The sequence below is a fragment of the Gallus gallus genome, chromosome 2, assembly GCF_016699485.2.
Source record: "Gallus gallus isolate bGalGal1 chromosome 2, bGalGal1.mat.broiler.GRCg7b, whole genome shotgun sequence".
NCBI classification, from domain to species: Eukaryota; Metazoa; Chordata; class Aves; order Galliformes; family Phasianidae; genus Gallus; species Gallus gallus.
The window spans coordinates 119697328-119723445 of NC_052533.1; the positions used below are offsets into that span (position 1 = coordinate 119697328).

At 36.9% G+C, this 26118-nt stretch overlaps 1 long non-coding RNA gene across 1 annotated transcript; it reads right to left on the reverse strand.

Moving 5' to 3' along the window:
• Nucleotides 1-1137: 1137 nt before the first annotated feature.
• LOC121109987 lies at nucleotides 1138-23635 on the reverse strand. The gene is made up of 3 exons (XR_005857478.1): nucleotides 23457-23635; nucleotides 5564-5676; nucleotides 1138-4964 (listed from the first exon to the last, which is right to left on the reverse strand). It is a non-coding gene; the product is annotated as an uncharacterized LOC121109987 (long non-coding RNA).
• Nucleotides 23636-26118: the final 2483 nt, after the last annotated feature.

Genomic DNA, 26118 nt, shown 5'->3' on the forward strand with positions numbered 1-26118 from the left:
AAAGTCTCTTTGAAGAGGCTAAAAATCCCAAGACTCCTCTCATCAATTATTTTCACCTGTTAATTCATTTTGTGTGAGGTAATAACCTCAGCATAATAACAAATGTGCAAGTACTCCGATTTTGCAATTAAAAGCAGCAGGGCTCCTATTTTGATCATACAGACTGTGACATCCATCATAGAAAACAATTTGGGCCTAGCGGGATGACAGATGCCACACTGATGGCTCTACTAACTAACTGCCTGTCCTGGAAAAAAATGGTCCCGCTTCAGCCTGCAGCTGCAAGCTATCTGATAGCTCTGCCCAGGCGACGAGGAAAGCCCGCAGTGACTAAATTACTGAAAGGTAATTTTGCTTTGCAAAATGAGGATTTGGGACCCATCTATGCACGCATTCCAGTGGCTGGTGTAATTTGGAAACAAATAGTCCTTTTCGTTTGAAAATGACTGGAATCGCTGCCAGTGTTCGGCAAGTATTGTTTCTCAGCCTTTTGCATGAAGAATATGGCGTAATACTCATTATTTCTCCCCTTTCACTTCTTATTAGACACAGAAGGCAAGGTGGTTATCTCTGCTTTCTTTAGCTAAATCTGCACAAGTAGGATTTCTTCCAACCCCTGGACAGGTGCCTAAATAATAGAAGAGCGCTCATTTTATCCTTTCAGTTCGTATCAAGGCTGAGTGAGCCCTGTCTGGGGAATGATCCTGCTCCTGCCACCCAGCCTTAAAGTGATACGCCCTCATCCCAAACCCTGATAAAAACAATGGAGCAAAATGCAAGCACAGGCAGCTCATTAGCCTCGGGACTGAGTAACCAAGGAAATAATTTGATGTTGAATTAATGACAGAAAAGCTGTTGTCCTGATGGGGCAGGGGGGAGAGAAATGTATATACTCCAGGAAGAATCCCAGGAAATGCAGCCAATTTATTTCAGTCACGAAAGTGCATAATGTGGTACTTTAGTATTGGACCAATTAGCTTAAAACATTTAGTGCTGAAATACTGCATACTCTGAGTAAACAAGGCGACTGATTAAGCCTATAACTTTCTAACGGGAAACACACAATGTTGCTGTCAACTATTATGAAATATTTCAATACAGTCTGGGAATTTTGTTTTGTTTGTCTTTTTTTTTTTTTTTTTTTTTTCCTTCTCCAATGCAGTAAGTCTAAAATCTGGTGAAGGAAGCTGGACGGTTCAGGCTGCTAGCCGCAGCCAATGCAAATTATGAAGGAAAACCATACTGCTGAAAGGTGGTAGGTATTGTAAGGATTATGTTTTCAGGTTTCAGCACACTAATGCAGAGCAACAAAAGATCAGCAGAGGGCCAAAGGTTAAGTATAGCATGAACTTTCTCGGTGGCTGTACACCTTAAGATGAAAAGATAGCCCTGTTTATGACATCTGCAGATTACAATGCTTACCATTTTATACTGCCCTCCCACATTCTCTGCGGACAAAGAGCTGTGCTCAGCTTCTGGGGAAAAATCTACTGTTTCTTACTCCATCATATTACACTCATAAACCCTGTCAGCAATAAAGGATGTATGGGTAGGCAGAAGCAGGGATGTGCAGCTAGTAAAATACATAATCGTACCAGTGAAGATAGCAGCATTTCAGTCCTCCAGCTGGCTCCCTGCTCAGGAATCTGCAGCACTCTGCAGAGCAGCAGAGGTGAGGCAGATCCCTGGGGCTGGAATGCTCCACTCCAGGTGAACAGCATGGCCGAGGGGCCTGCCCAGTTCTCCCAGTTACAGAGAGCAGATTTTACTCACCAGCTGTGGGGCTTACAGTGCAGAAGTGGATCTTTTCTCTTTATTTCTTTTTTTTATTTCTTCTTTTTCTTATTTTTTCTTTCATGTGTGTGTCTGTGTGTTTGAAATCACACTGTGATAAAAGCAAACAAAAGAGATTAGAAAGAGATCAAAACAAGTAAATTAGAATTACCTGACTTAGATGTTCTTTAATGCAAAGCCAATAGTTCTTGCCCTTTACGCACATGCTCCTACAGTAACTAATGTACAGTGGCCATCAACAAATTATGACTCGTGACACTTTTGCTGCTGCAATATTAAGCCCAAAGTCCTATGGAGAAAATATATGGTTTTTATTACCAAATTGTTCTTGTTTACAATTCTAATATCCTCTTCATTATCTACTTTTCCAGACATTTTAGGCAGTTCTGAAGACCTGGGGCAGCACTAGTCCTGTCATAAAGAGAAATTAATGTTGTTAAAGATGGCCTAGCTGCCCTCTGGGACAGCTGAAGATGTGAAAATATAAGGTTCTGTTTTAAAGATGAAAATGATTAAAGGCGCAGGCACCTTGCTCTTAGTGCAGCCACTAAAACTTTTAATAAAATACTCCAGCAGAAGGGAAAAAAAAAAAAAAAGAAAAAGAAAAAGAAGAAGAAGAAGGCTGCTTCACTTCTTCCAGTCTAAGTCCTAAGGAAAAAAAAATGAGAGAGAGGAAGAGAGGGAGAGAGAGAGAACTTTGTTCTATAAGAAGAGGCTTGCTTTAAGGACTAATAAGCGTAAAAAGGACCTCATCATTATAAAGAACCTATTCGTCTCAGAAACAGCTCACTTAATAAAGACTGGATGATAGAAAAACCAGTAGAGCTGTCTCCAAATAGCCGGTAAGCTAATTAGGTGCATTGTAACAGGTAGCCCTTACAAAAACTGACAGGCTTAAACCAGCATGCCGCAAATACTTAAGAACATTGTAGCAGATGTACAGTGTTATTGTATCCTCTTCAAGGCTGTTGCTGCTGCCACAATTTTATAAGCTTGCCCACCTCGAGACCTTAAAGAAGCTCAAAACCAGTTTCAGTGAGAGAAATGAGAAAAAGAAAAAAGAAAAAAAAAAATGTGGAGGGAGAGGGGGGGATAGAGAAAAGAAACACAAATCTGCTGAAGATGTTATATGAGCTTTTAGGGGCCCCAGACCAAAGAGACCTTAGAGAAGGAATGGTTCAGCTGTCTGGAAGAAAATGGCAGGGAACACAAAAGACGAGAGCATAACCTTTGTCCTAGCAGGGATGGAAGAATATCTGTCAGAACTTCACCTTCATAATCTTGCCCACCTCAGTCATTTTTTACTGGTTAAATGAAGGTTACAGAATTTGCTCTGAAGACAAAATGTTCCTTTCTCCTTAAAAGATATTGTTGAAGTTAAAAGGCAAGTTTACATTCTCATTTCCCCAAAGAGTCATATTCACTGCTCTCTCTTTTGTTTGGTTTTGTTTGTTTTCTCTACTTTTGGAAGAGGTCAGATCTTACAGTTCTGTCTCTCTCATATGCTTTTGATTTTCTAGCAATAATCTGGTGTAATTGATGGTATACAGAAGCCATTTGAGGACTTGTAGGTCCCTTAATGGTAGTGGTAGAGCTGCAAAGGAAACCGCCTCTGGTCTGGATGCTTAGGGAAGTCTAACTTCCCATCACTGGAGCTGGCATCCTGGTCCCAGCTCAACACAGATAAAAGCCCATTGTAACAGAGCTCTGGAAGCAGATGAAGCTTTGCTCTCGAGCAGTGGTGGGTCCTCAGGAAGCAGTGGATTTGACTAGAAACCCAAAGGAGCCACGACCAGAGAGAAGCATATCTGTGTGAACACCCCCTTGCACACTCTGGATGTATTCTTATGGAACAAGGGATGCAGAAATTGTCAGGCAAGATACTTTCTTCTGGATCCACAAAGCTAACTTTATTATGACACCAAATGTAAATGAATATCTGCTAGCATGTATGTGAAAAAGGTATTTTTCAATCCACAGTGTTATCAGCATTTGTTTTAACATCCTTTACCATCCCCTCAGGTGAATACACTGCATTACACTATATTCCTGCAAGAGAGACCTCATACAATATACAAGACTGGAGAAAAATACTATAAGCTTTGCAAACCCATGTACAGTTACAGAAGTAACTTTCAGTTGGGAAAAATATCAATGCCGAAATGTGATCTACAGGCTCCAGAGCTCCAAACAAGTTAGCACTTCCAAAGGCTAAAACTAATACATTAAATAATTAAAAACTTATTCTGGACATGATACAGTCTATGAAAGTGTTAAGATTTGATAAACAATCTTAGTTAATTTTTAAAATTAAATAAAATTAATTTTTAAAAAAGGATTTAATAAACAATCTTAGTTTGTAATTATGAAGGCTTTTTCAGATGTTTTTATTTACTACCTCAAGTACTATGTAGTATCTCAAGTAAAAGAGCTACTACAGTAGGGCCAGCCTACTCTATTTTACACTTGTTCACACAGAAGCCAATTTTGGAAAGCAAAGTTCGAAACTGGTACATCAGAAAAGGCCACAATTAAAGTTGTCTGTGCAAAATTAATTTGGACTTCAAAGTGTAGGCATAACAACATGGGGTTTTATTACGTGATCAAATTATTTTCTTTCTTTAGGAGATATGCCTCATTCATTTTGTGGTCCTTTCTCTCTTAAAAATTTTAACCATCTGACACTTTCCAAACCCTTCCATAAAGCTAGATGCATTGGTTTCTTTGTGTGTTTCTTGAGGGTATGCACTTTCTGCGGTATCTGAATACGGGTGGAGAGTTAAGGATATTTTTAAAAGTCAGAAATGTCTACTGAGTTTCTTTCCTCGGGTGAAAAAAAACTTCATACTGAATTTCAAAGGAATTCAGTATTTCTGACAACTTCAAATTTTTAAGTGAGGATCCCTTAACTCAACTTGCCACTTCAAGTATCAGATACATCAGCATCTCAGTTATTGTTAAAAGTGTGTTTAGGCAGCTTTCCTAGCAATGTATAGGAATTCTGTGGCAGCAACAGATAGAGAATCCAGTTTCTCACATCAGCACTCAGTTTTTTCAACTGTGAGGTTCTCACTTGTCTTCTTCCAGTCCTTTCCCTCCTCCTCTTCATGCTCCACAGCAAGCCCAGCACATGATCTTTCTGCACAATCCTGACGGCTCTGAAAAGCATTCTAAAAGTCCACAAGAAAAATAGAAATGTGTGACATATATTAAAGATTAAATCTTGCTATATACAGACAAAAGAGATCAACCACGCTTTTAATAGTCTTTTATATTGTTTAAATATCTGTTTCCCAGGTACTAAAAAAAATACAGTGAAAAACCAAGTTATATTACAATGTAGTTCTGACAAATAGAAGAATATTATGCTGTGTTAATTTCATGGTCACTGTGATGATTTCCTCTATTGCCACATTAGTGCATAGTCCACACCTAATGGTTTAAGGTTGCTGATTTGGTCAATACAAAAAAAGATATCAGCTGCTGGCCTTCAGTTGTAAACAAGAAACAGGTAAGGAGGGACACTACTGAAATGGAGACAACAGAGATAGCAAGTCTGAGATAGCAGGTCCTCTTACTGCAAAAAGAAGTCACTTGTGCAGCTTGGTGGGGCTATGGCTTTATTCTTTACCTCCACTGTGTTGATCTTCTTTTATTTCATTTTTCTCAATAAAAGCATTAGGATTTTGAAAAAGTTATAAGCAATTGAAAGCAAGGTATTCTAGGGGGTAGAACCTTAGTAGCTATCAAAACTAATAGCTAGCCTCACCTTATAAAGTGATCACAGTCAACAGGAATCTTTGCTTTATTGCTAAAATAATGGAAGATGTGGGAATCTGCTGTCACTTGATATTGGAAGGTACAGAAGCACTGTGACCTCGCCTGCAGGGAGAAACATTATCAGAGGAACCAACCAGCTCCAAAATAAGGACAGTACAATATTTTTCCTATTTTAGAATTTCAGAAAGGTTTGAAAACATTAAATAGTGCTGATTAAAATTATAATTTCCCAAAGATAATGATGGGTTCTCTGCTATTGGCAGACATCAAGGTAAAGTCACAAAAATCACTGAGGCCTAAAATGCAGGTATACTCCTACTAAACTGAACCAACAGTCATAGAACCCGAATTCATATTTCTTTTCAATCATCTTCTGTCCAAAGGATGTAATTAAATACTCTTCCCTGGGCTTTGCAGGATGTAAAATTTACATACTTTTTGAACTTTGGCCTGATCCACAGTTTGTAGAATTTACTGTAATTCTTTCAGTTTATATATAATATTCTTGTTAAAAAAAAAAAAAAAAAAAAAACAGGAAAAAAATGGTATTTTCTTAGGACAGGATCCCAGCTGACATTTCTTAGGTAGTTACGTCACAGAATTGCATGAATGTTAGGATGTATGCATAACATAGACCATTAAAAACATACTGACACATTAAAATTGTCATAGGATACAAATTCTTCATGATGTTGTTACTTTCATCAAAATGTAAATGGGTAGCTATTTTTCAGAATTAAGGTGTTCTTAATGTGTTTTCAATATAGAACAGTTGTGAAAAAATAAGAGCTAAATATGTTTTATTAAATCTTCATAGTTAACATTTTCAGTTGTAAAACAAAGCAAAGCAAAAAAAAAAAAGTATATATGATCTGGTATGCAAAAAACATAAAATCCTCGGGGGAGTGTGTAGGAGGGAAAAAATCTGGGAGTAGGAAATCTGGATGCTAAAATGTCTCAGAAATCAATCAGTATATCAATCAATCAAACAAAAATAAATCAATTATGTAAATACAATTCACAAAGCTCCACATTCAGTATGAACATCAATCAAGTAACATCTCTTGTCAGTCCACGAAAGGAGAACTTTCTGGTCTCACCAACCACATACTGAGATTTCTAGATCTCTTGTATTTCTTACAAAAATGGAACACTGAGAGGTAACAGTGTAAACTTGCTAATCTCTAATAAAGTTCTACGGGATGCTGTGAAGCATAAGACCACTGAGTATGATTTAAAATGCAATTTAAAATGATGAGAAATGTCCATAGTTTCCCAGAACATTTTTACATTAGAAAAAACATTAATTCCACCAGTTCTTACATCAAACATACCTACTACTTGCAGTAGTTGTGACAAGTAAAAAGAAGTAAAAACTGCACCTCACAACAGCCACATATGATAAATATATTATTGATTCTGTGTCAAGATCAATAAATTTGCACAGATCAATTGGTCAGGTTGAATTAATCTCACATAATTCTCCAAAAACCTCTTTTAGATCATGATCTACAGGTTTTCATTATGTAAACATGTATTAGGGGTTATTTCCTAGTGTATTTGGGTTTGGCTTTTGTTGTTGTTTCAGTTGTTTGTTTTCGGTTTGTAAGGCAAGTTCTTTTTCCACATGTGAAGTGTGTTCTTTTGATATGTAGATAGTGTTCTCCTTCAAGAAGCTCCCAATGTCACTGGCAAGCTGAACAAAACTGTTTCTTAGTACTGGGCACCTTCCAGTCCCTTTCTGCAGACAAGTAATGTGAAATTCTCTTGATTGTGAGTAGACCTTTTTTTTTTTTTTTTTTTCTTTTTTTTTTTGAGTTATTCCAGAGAAGACTGTCATATTTTTGCAAACCTTATCTATAGGATGCCAAACACAGTCTGCTCTGCCTGACAATTCTATTAGTTAATTACAACTCTGATTAAAAATTTGCCAATCTGACTGGCAGATAGAAGGAAACACAGGGACAAGAAGGCGGCAAATTAAGTAACCCATTCTGAAGCTTTTGGCCAGCAGAGTATGCCTCATCTTGTGCATGAACATGTCTGAGAATACCTCCCTTTAGCTCTCACTGTGCAAGGAGGAAAGGTTTTTCACTTTGTTCCCTTCCATTCTGTCATTCAGTTACTGGGCAGAAAGATCACGAGTTTTGTCCCCTTCGGGCTGTCTTGTACAAACATTTCCCCTCCCGTTGACCTTTCATTGAAAAGGGCACGTTTCTGGGTAATTTACTAGTTGATAGGCATGAAGACCTATACAAGAGGAAGAAGATACCTTATTCCTCACTTTCATATATGAATGATAATCTAGCTACAGATTGAAAGTCAAGACAGGAATGAAAAAATAAATAAATAAAACAATAATAACAATACAAGATGAAAACAAAATCAAAGAACCAAGAAAAAACAGCATCATAAATCCAAGCAATTTTTTCAGAATTTGTATTTATGTTCCAGTCATGGCACAAATCAGGTCCAGTCTATAATTTCCAGGCATCAGCAGACTCCTTAATTATACCCAGACTCATTTTTTATGTTGTTGAACTTGCTCTCAGAGGTTGGAGCAGGAGTCTAATTGTTTGCTAGTGAATGAAGAGAGACCTAAACCATAGATGCCAGGGTCTTGTGTAACCCTTAGTTAGCACTTCATATGAATGCAAGTTAATGTTCTAAGACTCTGTCTCACAAGCTGATGGATGTTCTTAGCACTCATTTACTTCAGTAAAAAGTGACGTGGTTAGCATCTGTCTCATGCTCTATTTACCCAGAACTGTGAAGGTGCTTAATTGTCACTGACCTGGGCTTTTAAATGCCCATGAAATTTGAGGAAGCTGGAGGAGTGATAACAGAATTTCTGCACTTTGACATTATCTTTGAATTTTCTTGGCCTGCGTATTGGCCTTTTCTTTACTGAATTCTTTTCTTTTTTGAGCAACATTTCTGTACAGAAATTTGCTACTAATTTAGCTGTTTCATTCCCCTTTTATTGCTCTCAGTTAGATTTCTTACATCTGGACCCTGCATCCCAGGTGTATTAGATCATATTAAAAGCCTTCCTTCTGCTCTTTGTTCTAACATGTGCTCTTTCAGCTGTAAAAGGTACTGCATAGTAATAGCACTTTGAACCAAAAGGTCAAAGAGCTTCCTGAATTAGCAATGGTCACTGCTGGTAAAGATATCAGCTTATTTGTTTTTTGGATTTACCCACGTGTGCAGTTTGCCTGTCTGTTTTATGAATTGTATCCAAAGGATTATTTGAAAATGTTTATATCATTCAATCACTTGTTAAAAGACCAAAATTTGAAAGCAAGTCTGCTCTGTGGCTTTCTAACTTGTCTGACTTTAATTGTAAACTCAAACCCTTTGTAAAGAATTGCAGAGAGGCATTCAAACATTGAAAGTTTGGTTCCACTATATCTGAGGACTTAGGTCTGATTCAAGATGAGAAAGGAATGGAGGATTACAAGCTTAAAGCAAAGATAAAAATAAGTTTGAAACAAGCTTACTGGAAGAAAGAGAAACAAGCTTGTCATGACCTTGCCACAGGGAAGAGAACAGGTTTACCAGGGGTTTCTAAGAAAGCTAAGACAAAGGCCATCTTAAAATTGTGATCCATTTGCTTTCTTTAACCTTCCTCTATTGTAAGTGAGTCAACTTAAGCGATTAAAGCAGTTGCAAGGGGGATGGTTTGATCTTTCAAAATGCTATTGGTTCTTCTTCTGTAAAAACAAAAGCCATCCCATAACTAGATTAATATATTTCTATCATTTCAAAATATCACTCTTAACTTTGTAATGACCGCTGCTCAAATCTCTTATGTATGGGAACAAGAAAATGCACCAGTATCACATACTTCTGCAACACCAGAACACCATAAAAATAGGGGAGGTGGAGGAGAAAACAACAAAAACCTCTCATTTAATCTACACTGACTTCTCTGTTGACTTGGATTAATCAGCTACAGTTGCATAGAAGCCAAAGAGGGGAAAAATCTCTAACTCGGCTTTCCTCTGTATTTCTGATAACCATAGTAGGTTGCTTTGCCAGCAACAGAAACATATAAAGTTCAGTTTCATTCCACAGGGAGATAAGAGGATCTTAACCAGTGACTATGAGCACTGCGTTTCCTATTTCACGCTTAGTGCATAAAACTTTGGTTAACTCTCTTCATATGTCATGGACTTTTTAACATGAAAGCTCTCACTACACCCGACTCTGGAAATCTATTTCTTTTTGGATGTTCCTTTTTGCTTTTTAATAGGTGGCTAAAATAGTTTGCAGTAAAGTGGAACACTATTTTTTCTTTTTCCTTTCCCTATGTTAATATCTGGAGATGCATTCATTACATCTGCAGGTTCCAGCCCTCTTATCAACCAGTTCTCTTGGCTTTGAAGTTGCTATGAGAGCCAGGAGAGAGGACTTCTGAAAAAACACTAAACATCTGAGGACTTAGTGCTGCTTCCACTCCTAATTTGGAGTGCAGCCACTCCCTTACCCTTCTGTGTAGTACCTGCTTCTGGTACAAACAAGTTTCTATTCTTGCTGCACCTTTATTTTGTTCTCCTTGGGGGTGATTTTTTTTTATTCCTTGCCTGGTCATCATCATAACATCACTCTTATTTTTTCTCCCTGTGGAAGACTGATTACAGGTGTGTATTTGAATGAATGCAGGTGACATAAGAAGCAGTCACTGAATTTGAAATTGTCAATAGGATAAATAACTCTTATACTGGGATGACTCAAGACTCCTCTTCCAGATATTGGTCTGGTCAAATGAAATTGAGGTCCCAGTAAATGAGAGACAAAACTCAGATATCTCAGTTTTCTCAGATATCTGCAGCATGTGGGTTTTGCTTATAGCTATCACTGACCATAATAAAAGATGCAAATAATTGTCCCAGTCATTTCAGAAGATTTGTACTGTTCCTCATTTTACTGCTTTAGAGCTATTCCCTTATTCTCATGATCTCATGCTCCTCTTTGTATTTTCTTCAATATCAGCCCAATGACTACAATAGTTTTGTAAAAACTTGATCCTAAAGGAAAAACAGAAAGTGACTGTCAAAGCTAATCTCCTATTTAAAGACACCTCATCCATTTCTACCTATAACTATTATAAACTATTATTTCCTTATAGCCATATATTCTCAATAGCTATGTATCAGCTGTGAATACAAAGTAGGTAGATACAAATGAGACATATTTTGCATGGCTAAGCCACCTGGGTCCTCTGGTCAAGGCTGAACTGGGTTCAATGGTTACACTGTCTGTTGTAATAAATTAGCAGTGCTTTTCTGCTGTGCCTCTAGCTGTAATAAGGCTACATGCATTATGGGTGTCACCCTGTCTCCGAGGACAATTTTAATATAGCTTAGACAATAGCCTGGCTAAATAAACAATGAACCAGTCATGATACAGAAAAATAGAGCAGGCTCCAGGGTATGGAGTTTAGCAAGGAAAAGAAAGAAGCAAACAAAGCATTAAAAAGATTAGCAAGCAACAATAAGAGAGACACTTATAACACCCTAGATAACCTGGGGTAGTCATTTGGCATCACTGCTGATGATGTGATTCAGCAAGGCATATAAAGATAGGCTTAACATTAACAGCTTATTTAACCTTTGTTAACTAGCTTTGAGTAACAGAAACGTGATAAGAATTAAAATCATTTTTAATTGTATAATAAGTCAAGGCCTGGAGCTTCAAAGTGTAACCCTAATAAACAGACTGAGGTTATCAAACTAAAGTAGTTCTCTAATCACCATTGCCAATACTCAGATAAAGCTGTGGTCAATAGTACAATAACAGTAAACCCAGAATGGATGAACAGAAGACTCACGTGAGCAAGAGTTACATAGATGGCAGGAATTCCTGATCAAATCATTTAAGCCTCCTTACATTTAGATTCTCATATTGAAAATGAAACTTTTCCAGTCACTTCCATGTGACTATGTCTTTGTCCCACTAACTGGACTGAAACATGTTCTCCACCTTGAGTTGTGACATTTATTCAGTCTGATCTCTGATGGTACTGGATATAGTGTAGTTTTGTGTATCAACTGCTGGTGGGATAACCAAAAAGAAATTCTGGTAGAAAAATATGCTATTCAGTTGTAGATTAGTTCCACAGTCCTTTTCCTCTCACAAAATAGTCATGCCTTCTTCCTTTCTGACCAAAGACTGGGAAAATCACAGACTGGAAGATGATAACTTTGTAGGTCTGTATGCTTGTGTGCCAAGTTTTGCAATTTACTTGACCAAGTTGCCTTAACAGCATCCCATCAGCATTTCTTCATTTGCACTGAACTGGACATATCTTTGTACCACAAAGCTGAGTGTGATACCCAGACTTATCTGTAGCGTGCTGCTTAAACCTACACCGAGTCAAGAGTTATGAATTTTGCTGTGTACATCTCTAAACAGTCATCACAGGGTTCCACAAATTTAAACTAATTAAGCATTACAAATTGTTGTGTGGAGTGGAATTATTTTTTATCTTTTTACAGAAAGAAAGCTAAACCATAAAGTCAAGGAGCCAAATGTCCTTTAATTTTGGGTCCCAGATTTGAATGCTTAGATTCCAATTTTCTAGGACATTTAGCACCTTATAGCATTAAACGTGCTTTTATTTCATGTTATTTACAGCGTTGCAATCAGCCACAGTTATGTTTGTGAGACACTTTGCAAATGAGAAAGCTATCAAATAGGTTATAAGGATAATGAAGAGCAGACAAAGAAGTGAATTGTATAAGATTGAAGTGACTTTCCTAGCCCCATACAGGCATTCCAGTAGAAGGCAAACGTAAAAGACAATTTTCCAATGGGACATTTAAGTGCCTTGCCTATTGAATAATCTTTTTTTTCTTGACTTGCCTTCCGGCTTCTTCAGGAAGTTCATGTGCCTCACCTCTATTTGAGAAAATGAACATTTCTGTTAGTGTCTAATACTGAAGGAGGAAATAGTATGTGCTAGTTAGTTGTGTTTGTGCTCATGGAAGGGTATGTGGAGTGGCATGGGAAAATCTTCCATGCTGAGCAGCACCTGAAAGCAAGGTGGGGGTAGAGAATAGCCTTACTGAAGCACAGCTCGAGGGGTTCTTGTGGGTGACACTGAGGGATTTCTGAGCTCCCAGGTGCAACTGGGAGCCTGGTGCTTACACTCACCTCCACTTTGGGCTTAGGCACAGCAGTGCCAGAGCCCTGAGTGCACCCACCAGCTCTGTGGTTAATTCTCCATTCAGAGGACTTTGGCTGCCCAAGTTCCCAGCCCTTGGACACAGCTACCAAAAGGGAAGCAGTGAAACTTGCTATGCTTGAAAAAACTTCTGAGCTCCCACTCTTGCCCCAGATTTTGAGCCCTACTACAACTATGCCTTATACCTTCTAAAACTTAACTACTGACCTCATGTTATGGTTTGGCCCTAGACCTAGCCCATCACCAGGGTCATATCTGTGATCCCTGGGCTGAGAATGTTCCCCATCCTTGTTACCATCCCTGCCCATCTGTTCTTATTCGACAAAGTGAGGTAGCACCTCGCCAACACACATGGCCTCCTGCTCACTTCCTCTTGAATTGCAGCTCCCTCTGCTACTCTTCAGCAGACATGTACCAGCTACTTTTGTCCCACATTCTTTAGTTCCCCTCAAAGGGAAATTGACTGTTTGAGCCAAACAGCGGCCATATTTCACTCTAAAGACTTTTCATATTCAGGCAACTGAAGACACACTATGGTGTCACCAAAGTTGTCTATGTTACACAGAATGACAGTGTATAGTCCACACAGGGTACAATCTTTTTTTTATTTTTATTTTTTTTCCTGATTTCCCTTTGCTGTATTCACTAGTAATCAGGAGATCTTGTCCCAGTGAAAATTTTTGATGTGTAAAACCATATACTTTTCTTAGCTTATTTCTTGGAAATAGCTGTAGCTTTTGTAGCTGAAAGTTTCCCAAAATATGAAACATGAGGCAGCTATCTGGCATCACAAACTTCATCCTGAAGTTTAAGTTTAACAATATAATAAGCAAGAGTTTTACTGTGGAAATTGTTAGTCAGCCTTAAGTACAGGCATCATTTTCCGTGTTACCTATAATAAGAAGGTAATACTTGTACCAATATATTAAAGGCTGCTGAAGAAAAAGATTGCACATGTTATAACATCACCTGTTCCAAGAAATGTGAAGCAGTCTCTTATACATAAAGTGAGTCTAAAATAGCTTATAAATGACAGCATCAGAATACAAACTTAGACTTCCTCCGGGAGTCTTTCTTTACAGATTTGCAGTAACCTAGCTTACAACATAAATAACTGAATGCCATTACATCAGGAAAATATTGCCAACATCTGAAACTCACCTAGTATTTACCTCTTAGAAGGCCTGTGTTTCTCCCTGGATAGAAACAGTACATCTTAATGGATGCTTTAATATATTTCAAAATACATATTACATCCAATGAGGTGAATGAGTGCATAATTTAGATAGTTCGTGACTCTCACATGATGTTAAGATTCAGTGTGGAAAGCAATAAGTTTATTTCTTCATAGCTTTCAGGAAGGAATTAGGGAATAAAATTAAAATAAAAGGTGTGAGACACATGATGTAACAGTGATGCAAATTTATTTCATTATACACACATTTGTGAAAAGTGTTAAATCTTTGTGCAAAAAATTTCACCTAGATTATGTAGTACAGACATATCAAATTTTGTGGAGGCTTGTAAAGGTGGAGTTGCAAATCTCTGGTAACATATCTATTTTTCCTGAAGTTATCACCTGTTTTCATTTGACATGGAAGAAAAGTACATGAAAAAAGAACTTAGGAACCCAAGGTAACTCAACACTCAATGCCTTGCTACAAGTAGGTGTACTGTTTTGTGTGCCTGATGTCAACAACAGAGCAAACTGCACAGCTACAAATTCATTTTGCTGCTTAGCACAAACAGCTGACATTAAATGGGAGAGTATTTGCTTCAATCATTGATGAAATTAGCTGTGTGCAGCATTTTTACATGTCCACAAGCACAGCCTTATAAGGGACAGATTGTCAGTCTACCTGCTGTAGGGCAAACTGCAGGTTCAGTAGATCCCTTCAGTCCAATTGGAGTCCTACAAGCAAAGAGAATGAAGTGACCCAATTGTGCTCAGTATTAACAATCCATCAGCTGAACAGCTGAGCAGGTCCACAACAGCTAATAAAAAGCATTTTTATTGTGGTAAGCTACCAGGGAAAATGAATCATGCCATTTTCTTCTGATGGGAAAGAAGGATGCAGTTTCCTTCTGTCCTTACAGCCCCAGGAACAGAGAAGAGTTGGGCATTCTGCCACAGCTTGACAAACAACTACTGCAACCTGGGAGCATCACTTTCATTATGCAAAGGCTCAGACACAGATGTGAGAAAGGATGGAAACAGTGGTGAATATTTTCACACTGAGATGCCAAGAATACTTCTGTAATACAGAACAGCACTGGTAAGAAGTAGGCAGGAATCCAGCAAGTGACCTAATACTATCAAAATAATACTATGACTAGTCAAATTAATCCTGTATTTCAAGCATTTTACATTTTCTAGCTTGTTCATCCCTACATATATCACAGTGTCAAGCTGGGGATAATAGAAAACAAGAGAGAAGATGGAATACAGTCCGTGGAAAACCAGCCATAAAGACTCAAGCTGGGTACACGCAAATAAGTATCTATGTGCATTCAGACACAGATGTACATATTTTGGGGCCAAGGTACTCCTGGCAAGGTTTTCAGTGGAGGTACCTCATGAATGAGTTTTCTGGTCCTTTGCAATTTGTGGGCAGCAATAACTGGTTCATCCCCAGTACTGAATTGTGAAAAGAAGCAGTTCTTTAGGGAATAAAATTTTTTGTGAAATTTTATGAGAAACTATCTTAGCAGTCTTCTCTGAATAAACTGCTCCCCTTTCAGGTAGAAGAAAAAAAAAACGTTGCTGTTTTCAATCTCCCTAAACACCCGCTCCATTGCCCATTTCACTCTGCCAACGGCAGCACTGCCAGACTGAATGGTGTAAAAACCGTGGTTTGTGCCTCCAAATCATGAGATTAGTTTACATATCATTAGATTTCTTTTTAAAGTTTTTGAGTCAAGACACTTTGCCTTCTAGGATCTGGGCCATTAGAACAGCTGAGTGAATAACAGTTTCTGAATATTCCAATAATATTTTCCGAATAATTTCCTGCTTGTTAGACACATTGTGAAATTGCCAGCTTGCTGATGAAGTTTGTGTATTTGAAAAATGAGGAAACTGCTCCAAAGAACTAAGAACCATTTTGCCACACAGTGCTTTGGTTGCTGGAAAATGATATTAAGGGTGGACTGGAATCCAGAGCCATCTTGATAGATTAGTGCCTCATTGTCTATCATTTTTAGGAAACAACATTTTTTGAAGTCAGTATCATAAAAAATTATTGATTTTCCTCAGATAAAAATTTGTTTGACTCTTTGTCCATGACGTCAGAATGCAATGCAGATGAGAAGAAAGTATAGATTTTCTTGGACAGAAAACTGAAATGAAGGAAACAAGTACAGTGCTCATCTATGGAGGCTGTACTCTGACAGTGTGAGTGTTGTCTAAGCAAAGACTGCAGGATAAAGTCTTTTGGTACTACGTACCAATTATATTAGCAATTTGGATGAAATATAAATACACTGTACCAACAGTAAGTGTATTTTGCTGACAAGGCAGCCTTCTTAATTATGGTAAGTTGTACACTAAAAACACCTGCTTAAAATTAGGTAGAAGGGAATTCACATAGAAGTCGTTCAGTCTTGAAACGCACACTATTCATGGAACCTTAGATCTCCTGTAGAAAGGGCATTTCTGGGGTTAATTTGGCCAAGGAGATAAATTTGTCATTTGTATTGTGCACTTCTGCCAAATGCAAATACAGAAATACAATAGGATGCAGTTTTCATGAGTGGTATAGAGTATATGACAAAATCCCTTTTCAGTGACTAAATAGCAGCTCAATAAATAATCCTGCTAAAGGGAAGGAATTTATTGTTTTTAAAGGTGAGGTGTGTGAAAGCTTCTATTGTACTTGATTTCCTCCACCTCCTTTTTTTCACAACATAGAGTTATAGAGTGGAAAAATATAATTAATAGTTTGGGATTTCTGAAGCCCTGACATCAAAAAAATCTTGCACAAACTGTCTTGTCTCCATCAACAAAAATTAAATTTCAGAGGAACCTAAAGGAAGATTTAAACCTTTCATTATGGGAAACAATAAGCACTATTGAAATGTCTGTCTTGCCACAAATAAATGATCTAATATATCACTTGGTAAGGAATGGATGATTACACTCCTTTAGAACCTGATAAGCTCTTCCTAAATTCAGCTCTTCTAAGGATGTTACAAAAAATACTTCTATCAAGCAGCTGATAAAAAGTGAAAGGAAATACTTTTGAGATAGCACATGTAATTAACCTGGGGAAATCATTGTGAAAAGATGTTACTGAAGCCAATTGATTACTGGATCTCTGACAAGGCGCGATCAGAATATGAACAATGAGAATGCTCATTAACACTTTAAACTTGAGAGAAAAATGTAGTAGGATTGAGTATCCTCAAGCTTCAGAATGAAAGCCAGCAACTAATGGCAGGTAAGAAGAAACCTCATAGATAGATTAATTTGCAATTGTCCATTGATATCCCTGTGATATCCCTGTGAATCACGTGGTATATATCAACCAGAGACACTGCACAGGATTGAGCTGTCTCTGTCACGATATAGTGTTTGGTATCTACATTCTCTAAATCTCCCTTCTGAAATCAGGAGCTATGTGAGGGGCATCTCTTATTCAAGGGTTAATGGGAAGAAAAAAAAAAAAAAAAAAAAGGTGGGCATGAGGACTCTTATATGAGGTGAGCAAATACAGTGCAGACAAGGCTTGTGTGGAGTCCAAGACAACAGCTCTGCCAGAGCCCTTCACCCTCACAGCACAAAAGCTCCTATACACAGGGCACTCTGACAGTCTGAAGTCATAAAGAGGATCATTAGTAGCAGCTTAGTTCCTGATTTGCCCTTGATCTATGTTCCATGTATGCTTGGTAATTTCAACAAGAACAGAGCCCTTATTTTCACTTTGCACTCCCAGTTATAGAAAAAAAAATGAATTTGGATGGACCCTCCTTGACTCCAGAGGACTTTGCTCAGGTCTTCTGTAAATACCCAGTGCATGCTTTGTTTTCGTCTGTTTTTAATGTTAATAGGTTCAGCAACTTTTCTGAATAGATAGAAATCTGACTGTATGTGAATACAGGACAGGGACAGAATTTCCATATATGATGAGTTTATATAAAAGAAAAAAAAAAAGATCTGGGGCTAATTTATCCTTCTAAAGCATAAATGTTGTGATTAGCACTGGAATTACTTCTTACATTTCCAAAATAATTAAATAATGAGAGGAAAAAATGTTCACTCACTGCATAATGAATCTATCCAACAGGGCACAATAGACACAGTCGTATTAAAATCTGGATCATTACCCTTCTTTTCCTGCAATTAAGGGCTCCACAGGATGTGGATGTTCTATTGATATCAGTCAGTCTAATAACACTTTAATTATTTTTAAAAGTCAGATAAGACATACAGAATCTGAAATAAAACTAGCTCAGTCTTGTCATCCAGATCCATCGGCTTACCTTCTTGTTGTTTGCATATGCTTTTAAAAAAATATGTGAGCAGAAGTAGAGTACAAGTACCACATGCTCTAATGCTATCTTACTGAGAAGTAACCCTATGACTATCATGTCATTTGTTTCCTTTAACTATTCCTCGGGGATTAGTTTGACTAGCCTATTGCTTCATGTTTGGATAATGTGGCTAATCCTTTCCAGTTTCATTATTCTAATCACTTGCAAGCTGGTTCCCTTTTGCCTGCCTATATGGCAGCCAGACAGTGCTTCGTTCCTTTGTAAAGTGGCATGCACTGAAAATGCAGAACACCTTTTTTGTAGCCTCCATTTAAAAGCAAGGTTTGGCAGCTGGTTAAGTGTATGTTTCAAAACTACGTAGACAGAAGGGCCTTTGGGAGATGATGCTTTGCATCAGGCTGTCTTCTTAGATCAGTGCAGACTTTTTAGATTTTCACTTCCAATTGCATTCTATCCATAATTTCTGTGTTTAATTGCTAGCTATAAATGTGCATGCCACTGAAATATCTGAAAACTTTGAAAGGTTTCATTTTAAAGTGTCCCTCTGGTGACATAACACAATTTGTAAGAATAAGTTATGTTGGTATTACATGCAGTCTGCACATTCCCTCTATGATTTCCATGTCGTGTTTGCACAGTTTACTAGTAAAAACAATTTTTTCCTGTTTCTGTTTTTTTTCTATTTCAAATTCAATGTAACTAAAAAAAATAATAGTTTTGCTTTTCTTTGTGCCTAAACACACAAAAGTATATATAAATGGCCCTAAAAAACAAATTTAGACACCGGTGTAATGAATACAGAACATGTCCTAAGTGATGAAGTGAGAGACAGAGAAGGACGAAAGCAGTTTGTCTTCTGTTTATGAAAGATAAACTATTTGAAAAATCTGAGGGACCAATCAGATTTTGCTACCATGATCACCACAAGAATTTACCCCAAACAGAAAAAAACAATTTTACTTATTTTCAACTTACTGAAGCATTTCTAATCTTCAGATACTGTAAAACTGAAGCAAATTAGTAGCTCTGAAAATATATCCTCAATTACACTGATCTACACTGAACTTCTCATTTCTTATTAAACATATACCTGAACAGAAACATTCAACTTTTAAAAAACAATCTTCTGAAGGAATGACAACCTTTTTTTCCTTTAGGTAGAACTTCATATCATGGATTGATGTGCTGCATAAAAATGGTAGAGTGGGTTTAAAGATCAGTTTCATCTACCTAAAATTCTTCCTTGTGTTAGTGCGAGTTTCTTGATTTCATCAGAAAATATCCTGAATACATTTGTTTGGCTTCACCTCCAAATTACGTATTGCATCAGTCTAAATATGCACTCTTCAAATGGTTAGCTATATTGATCACAGAAACTTTGTTCTTGTCTTTTGCCAATGGGAACCACTTCCAAACTAAAGACTTCAGCCACCGCTTACCATTGTCCAAGAGCTTTTCAGTACTTGGACTATCTTTTGGAGTTGCAGCTGTGAGAGAGTACTGAATCATTTTCTTTTGTGAACACTGTATATTTTTCTATTTTGTGCATGGACAGTCATTTGTTCATTGATTCAGAGCAGAAAAATCTTCATGGTCCTACAAGACTAGTCTATTTCAGACAAAAACCTGCTGAAAAAAAAAAAGCCTGCTTCTGGCAACGGCTCATGGAAGGCATCTATCAATAGATGTGAACTTTGATTGTTTCTCAAGGATGGACCTATCTTCAAGGATAATAAACAATAAATGATGAGATACATAAAATATATATGTGATTTAAATAATCCACTGCAAGTAACTGGGAAAGAAAAGAGAAGAAATGAAGCGGGCTGGACATTGGCACTCAGTGCTAATCATAATGATAGAACCATACAGTCACAGAGTCACAGAGTCACAGAGTCACAGAATCACAGAATCACAGAATCATAGATGGGCTTGGGCTGTAAGGGACATTAAAGATGATCTAGTTTCAAACCCCTGCCATGGGCAGGATGGCCACCTTCTAGATCAAGTTACCCATGGCCCCATCCAAACTGGCCTTGAACACCTTCAGGGCTGGAGCATAAACAACACACCTGGGCAACCTGTTTCTGTTCCTCATCACCCTCTGAGTAAACAAAAAAATTCTTCCTAGTATCTATCTTACCTGTTTTAGTTGAAAACCATTCCCCCTTGTTCTATCACAACCAGTCTCCCGCTTGTTTACAATCTCCCTTTAAATACTGGAAAGCCACAGTGAGGTCTCGCTACAATTTTCTCTCCTCTAGGCTGAAAAAGCTCAGCTCCCTCAGCCTTCCCTCATAAGAGAGGCACTCCAGCCCTCTGATTATGTTTGTAATAATAATATGAAAATTATATTGGTGATCTTATTTCAGCCACCATTTAAGTGCATTGCCAAGGAGCTATGGCAATGTGTTATATGACACTGCTGCTCACCAGCATATAGTATTATGGCCTGCAATGTGGAAAACATAATATCACATCATATATGTATTCACATCATATAAATATACATCAACTCACTTGCATCAACTAAACAAAATAAATTAAATCTCATGGTTGGCCCCATAGTCAGGATGACCTGGTTGTAAAATTAGCCTCCATTGAGGCTAGAGTTGACTTGAATTTACAGATCTATGGTGAATCCTGTATGTTCCTCAACTTATACACTGAGAGTTTCCTATTTTCTTGAAAATTAAATTGATCTTTATACAAATATTTATATATAAAATAAATATATGGGAAAATGGCCTATCACTTTAAATCCAAATTTTCATAGATACTACTTCAGCTTTTTCATACATATACTATTGGTTCAGTTTTCCTGGGGAAAAAAAAATACTGTTTATTTTCTATGATGCTTGCTGAATCTATGAGAGTTGTCCTGAAAATATTGTCTCCTATTTTATGACGTTGGCCCACAATGTCAGAGGCCGATGTTGGTGGTATATCAGTAGAGGTTGAACTTTCGTGCCAATATTCTGTTAAATTTCACTGTTGTATGTAACAGATGGCAGCACAAGGGCAGTCCAACAAAATGATGTCTAATGTGGAAGTGCATATGAAGCAAAGGTGTGTCACTGAAATCCTCCAAGCAGAAAAAAATTGCACCCATTGACATTCATCAATGCTTGCTGAATACTTAAGGAGACCAAACAGCACAGTGATGCAGTGAGTGCTGTGTTTCAGTGTTGGTGACAGCGACAGTGTCACCTCCACTGGTGCAGATTTCTGCAAGCATGGCATGAAGGCTGTTGTTCATCGCTGGCAAAAATGCATAGCTAATGGTGGGACTATGTTTCAAAGTGACCTACATATGTCAAGAATGAAAGGCTCAAATGACTGAGAAAAAAATAACTGATGATTTTTCAAGCAGTTAATTGAAATCTGGTTAAATGTTTCTATCGCACTCTCAGGGAGAAAAATAGACAAAATGAGAAGCAAACTACTTGATAGTAGGTAGCAAACTTTTTCTTCATCTGTCTAAACTGATGCCAGGAAAAGAAATCAGTATTTAAGAGTTTGGAATAGGTTTCTTAATGACTTTTCATAAAGAGTATAGACTGAAATATTCTCTTAGTTAAAATATTCATTCAACAAACTACAGTGCTGTTATTATGCATTTAAATTGGTATAAATGAAAGCATTAACCTAACACAGACATTTTATAAAACTGTCTTGTGATCTAAATGGTCCATTGTAACAGGCTAAGACCTTTAGTAACATTAATTCCATTTACATTATTATGAAAATGGCGCACTTTTACTCTGATGTGTTTCTGTATATACAGATTCCTTATACACTTTTTTCAGTTAAAGAAAAAGAAAAAAGAAAGAAGAAAACATTTTTTCTTGAATTTGTAGAGCTAGCCTTACTGAGATAGCTGACAGTAATATTTCTCGCTTGATGGATTGTACTGTTCTTGGAAGGTCCAGAACCTCTGCATAAGTATCCAAAAGCTTATACAGGGCAAAAGGTAGTTTTGGGGTTGTCTATTTCATGATGATGGAAAGAAAGAATAAAGGCACCTGAAGTAGCTCAGGTGTTGTTTTTTTTTTTTTTTTTTTTTTTTTTTTTTAATCTTTGGAGGACTGTTCTTTAAGGAAAAGCAATCTGTAGTGAAGACATCCAATGACTTTTTACTGTGACTCTCTTAATGCTGTGGTATAAAATCAACTGAAGAAAATGCAGACCAAAGCTTGATTGTTCTGTAGAAGGATCAGATTTTTGATGTGCATTTGAATGTAAGATTTCTGAGCCGTTTTTGGCATTTGGATTTACTAAATACAGCTTAGGTTGTTTAGTATTACTTTACAAGCACCCATAAGTCTCAGCTTGGATTAACACATCATGCTAGGGAATTCTGGCTATGTTATCTTTTCCTTTTGATGGCCCTAGCTGATCAAGGGATTTAAAATACTTTTGTGACTCTGGACCTAAGCAGCCTTGTCTGCATTAAGGAAAGGAATGTAAGAATTTGCTTATATGATTGTAGCTCATGGGAAAAATTACACTGATCTTGAAAGGCTGTCTCTGCTCTTTAAAATGCCATTTTCTATTTCATTTATTGTTGTGTGCACTCCCTGTTTAGTTAAGCACAAGTAATAGTCAGCTAATGTATAAAGAGACTTCTTTAAACCCACCTGGTATTAAGTCATGCTTTAGTTTTAGCAATGTTGTATAGGAAGATTGTGAAGTTGAAAATAATAGACTCTGTGTTTGACAGCTTTCCCCTCAACATCTGCTTTATGTTTTCTCAAAACACCTTGTCATGTACTAAATTAAGAGAATCCAAAAGGCACAGATAAATATTTGGGACACTAGTTCATAGTTGTATGACTGCCTCGTTTGTCTGTTTGCTAATGTCAGCTTCAGTTTGAGTCTACCTAATAGTCAAAACAAACTAAATCAAAATATAATGAGCCTTTCATTATAGCTACTATGGGACTTTTATAAGAGTAATTAAAAAGAATTCTGACCTTTATTTTATATCTTAATCTTGAAAGATTTAAATGAAGATAATTCACAACTTGAATTAGATTATTCACAACTCAAACCACACTATATCTTCATCATACAGATGTGTTTTTTGTTGTTGTTGTTGTTTTGTTTTTTTTTCCCTTTAAGATAAAAAGGAAAACACATTAAAGACAAGCTTCTAACGTAAGCAAGGAAGGAAGAGAATGTGACAGTAACCTACCTTGCTGCTTTTAGCCAACTGATCGTATTTAAATCCAAATTCTTCAGTATTGAAGGCAGTGAAAGTTTGCCTTTGATTTAGTTTCAGCCATGATTTAGCTGTTTGGAAAACAAGCATACGTATGGCCCCACCCATTGGTGTGATCACTGGATAAGCCATACACTGAAGCAGCAAGTGTTCCTCTGGAATGGATTTGTCTTTGACAAATCCTGGAAACAACCACAGAGGGGTTAGTTCCTTTGGCTTGGCAGAAGAGGGAGGATGACAAAGTAACAAAAGCTCAGTCCTGCTACTCTGATATTCCTGTGTTTGATCCAGCAAAGCATACACATAGCTTTAAACACATGAATAATCCTACTAAAATCCACACTTTTCCTCAACAATATGCAAAGAAATACAAACATATTAAATCTCATAATCTTTTTGATCTGTGTGGCATGTATGTGATCTGTGTTGGTTTCAATTTATTTCTAAAACTTTTTTAAAATCACTATTGATTCTTCCATCTCATCGCACAAAGCCAACTACTTTGTTGCTATGTTTTGTTTTACATAAGGCTACTACAAGTCTTACTTAGAGTAGGGAAAAAAAAGACCAGAACTCATGCTGAAATTCAGGATGTGATTTTTAGACAGGTTACAAGAGTCTGAAATAACTGTAAATAATTCAAGTTGCCTATCCTAAGTTATACAATATTGAAAGTGCTCATTGACGTAAGAAATTTCCCTAACCTATTGGTCTTAGATATTTGGAACTGTGACCAGAGGGCTGTGAATGTCTGCTGCCAAGAACAGCTCTTCTTAACTTTATGCATAGGAGTTATCAGCAGTTTCTATTTCACATGGATTTTGTGTGTGTGTGTGTGTGACAACATGTTACAAACAATCAAGTTAAATAATTAAGAGATAATTCAGTGCCTCTTCATATGTAAATTAGTGCAAGGAAACACTGTAAATCAAAACAGCTTATTTGTTTACAAGATGTTAGAAAATAGACAACTAAATAAAAATATAGGACTTATTTTCTGTAATTAGAAAAAATTAATTTCTCTATTCATCTCTTTTCAAGCCCCCCCTCCATACTTTCCATTCTTCTCCAGTCACCAATTGTTTTATATGCTCTCTTTTGTTATGGTAGTTTTGCATTATATCTCAAAAAGGATGTGGACACTAGATTGGTATAATCTAAAAAATTCCAATCATGAAACAGAATATAATCGTTTTCATTGTTACCAACAAGGCCATTGTGTTGCATCACCAGATTTAATGAGAACAGTGAGGAATAATATCAGTCAGTACTGAACAAATCTCACTCAGCAGTTTTTGAACATCACAAAACCTTTTAACTTCAACAAATACAATTTTAGAAGTGAAAAGCACATCACGGTCTTTATACATACATGTACATGAGTTAGAAAAATAGTGTAGGATAATAAACACAATAAGATTTTTCACTCCTATTCAATGTATTTAAGTGTACTTCTTAAAAATGTTGTCATATAACAAATTAACTCTGCACTTATTAGGAATTAGCCACTGAAATATTCTTTAATATTACATTGTAGTGTATTTTTCCTTGTATAAGATATATACATGTATTTTTCTAAAACCTCAGGTTGGTATTGAAGATTTTCTATGAAGAATATATGTTCTTGCACATTTCTATAATATAAATAAAAGGCACCCCAATGAAATCCAAATAATCCGATTTTTTATACATGCAGAAAAACCAGTCTGACTGAAGTGTAAGTCTGTTAGCTATATTTAACAATTAGTTTAATACACAGGCTCCTTGAGGACAAAAGACAGAAGGGCTTCCAATTTTCTGTATGGTGGTAGATCACTCATAGCCTCAGGCTAATGAGCTGTAGTTTATTTCACTGACCCCTTCCTGAAATGCCTGTTACAGTGTTTGAAGTGTGGTTCCAGGGTTGCTTATCATCCATCCTGATTTCATATTTCTCATTATGCCAAATATATTCCAATCAAAACTTTAAAAATATGAAAATGTTCTGGTATGAGTAGAGTGATAACAATGCTATTCACTGACAATATGATCAAAAATAAAGCAAGGAAGGCCAACAGTGAAAATACAGACGTGTTTTTGATATAGAAATCCAAAAAAGCTCAGCGCCAAATACTTCCTGTTTAACAGCCTAATGACATCAGGTGCATTTTTAGAAGTTATCAGAACCACAGAACATTTTGTTCAAATATTCTAAAGGGAAGAGAGTTCATCTGAAACTTTGACCCTCAATGTGGGAATCACTTTTCAAAGTCTGATCTGAAATAATTTATGTACTAGATTTACAGAGCTCTCATAAAATAAACATATGAATAAAACAACCTCAGATATTCATTCTGATATGAACAAATGACAGCCTAATAATTCATGGTGGAACAGTTACTCTGGATCTGATTCATCAAGAAATTGAGTACAGATCACAGAGCAACCATGTCAGTGATGGGCAATGGGGTGCCTCTGTGCATATACGTGCACACCCTTAGTAAGGCTGTGTGCAGCATTAGCTTTTGCAATTGGAGAATTTATAACCCAAAAAAGAAATACTTCTTATACAACATGAGGGATATGAGGGGTGCAAGCAGAGAGTAGAGGACTAGTAGAGAAAAGTAGGCTCTCTGTGCTTCGAATATATTTTAAA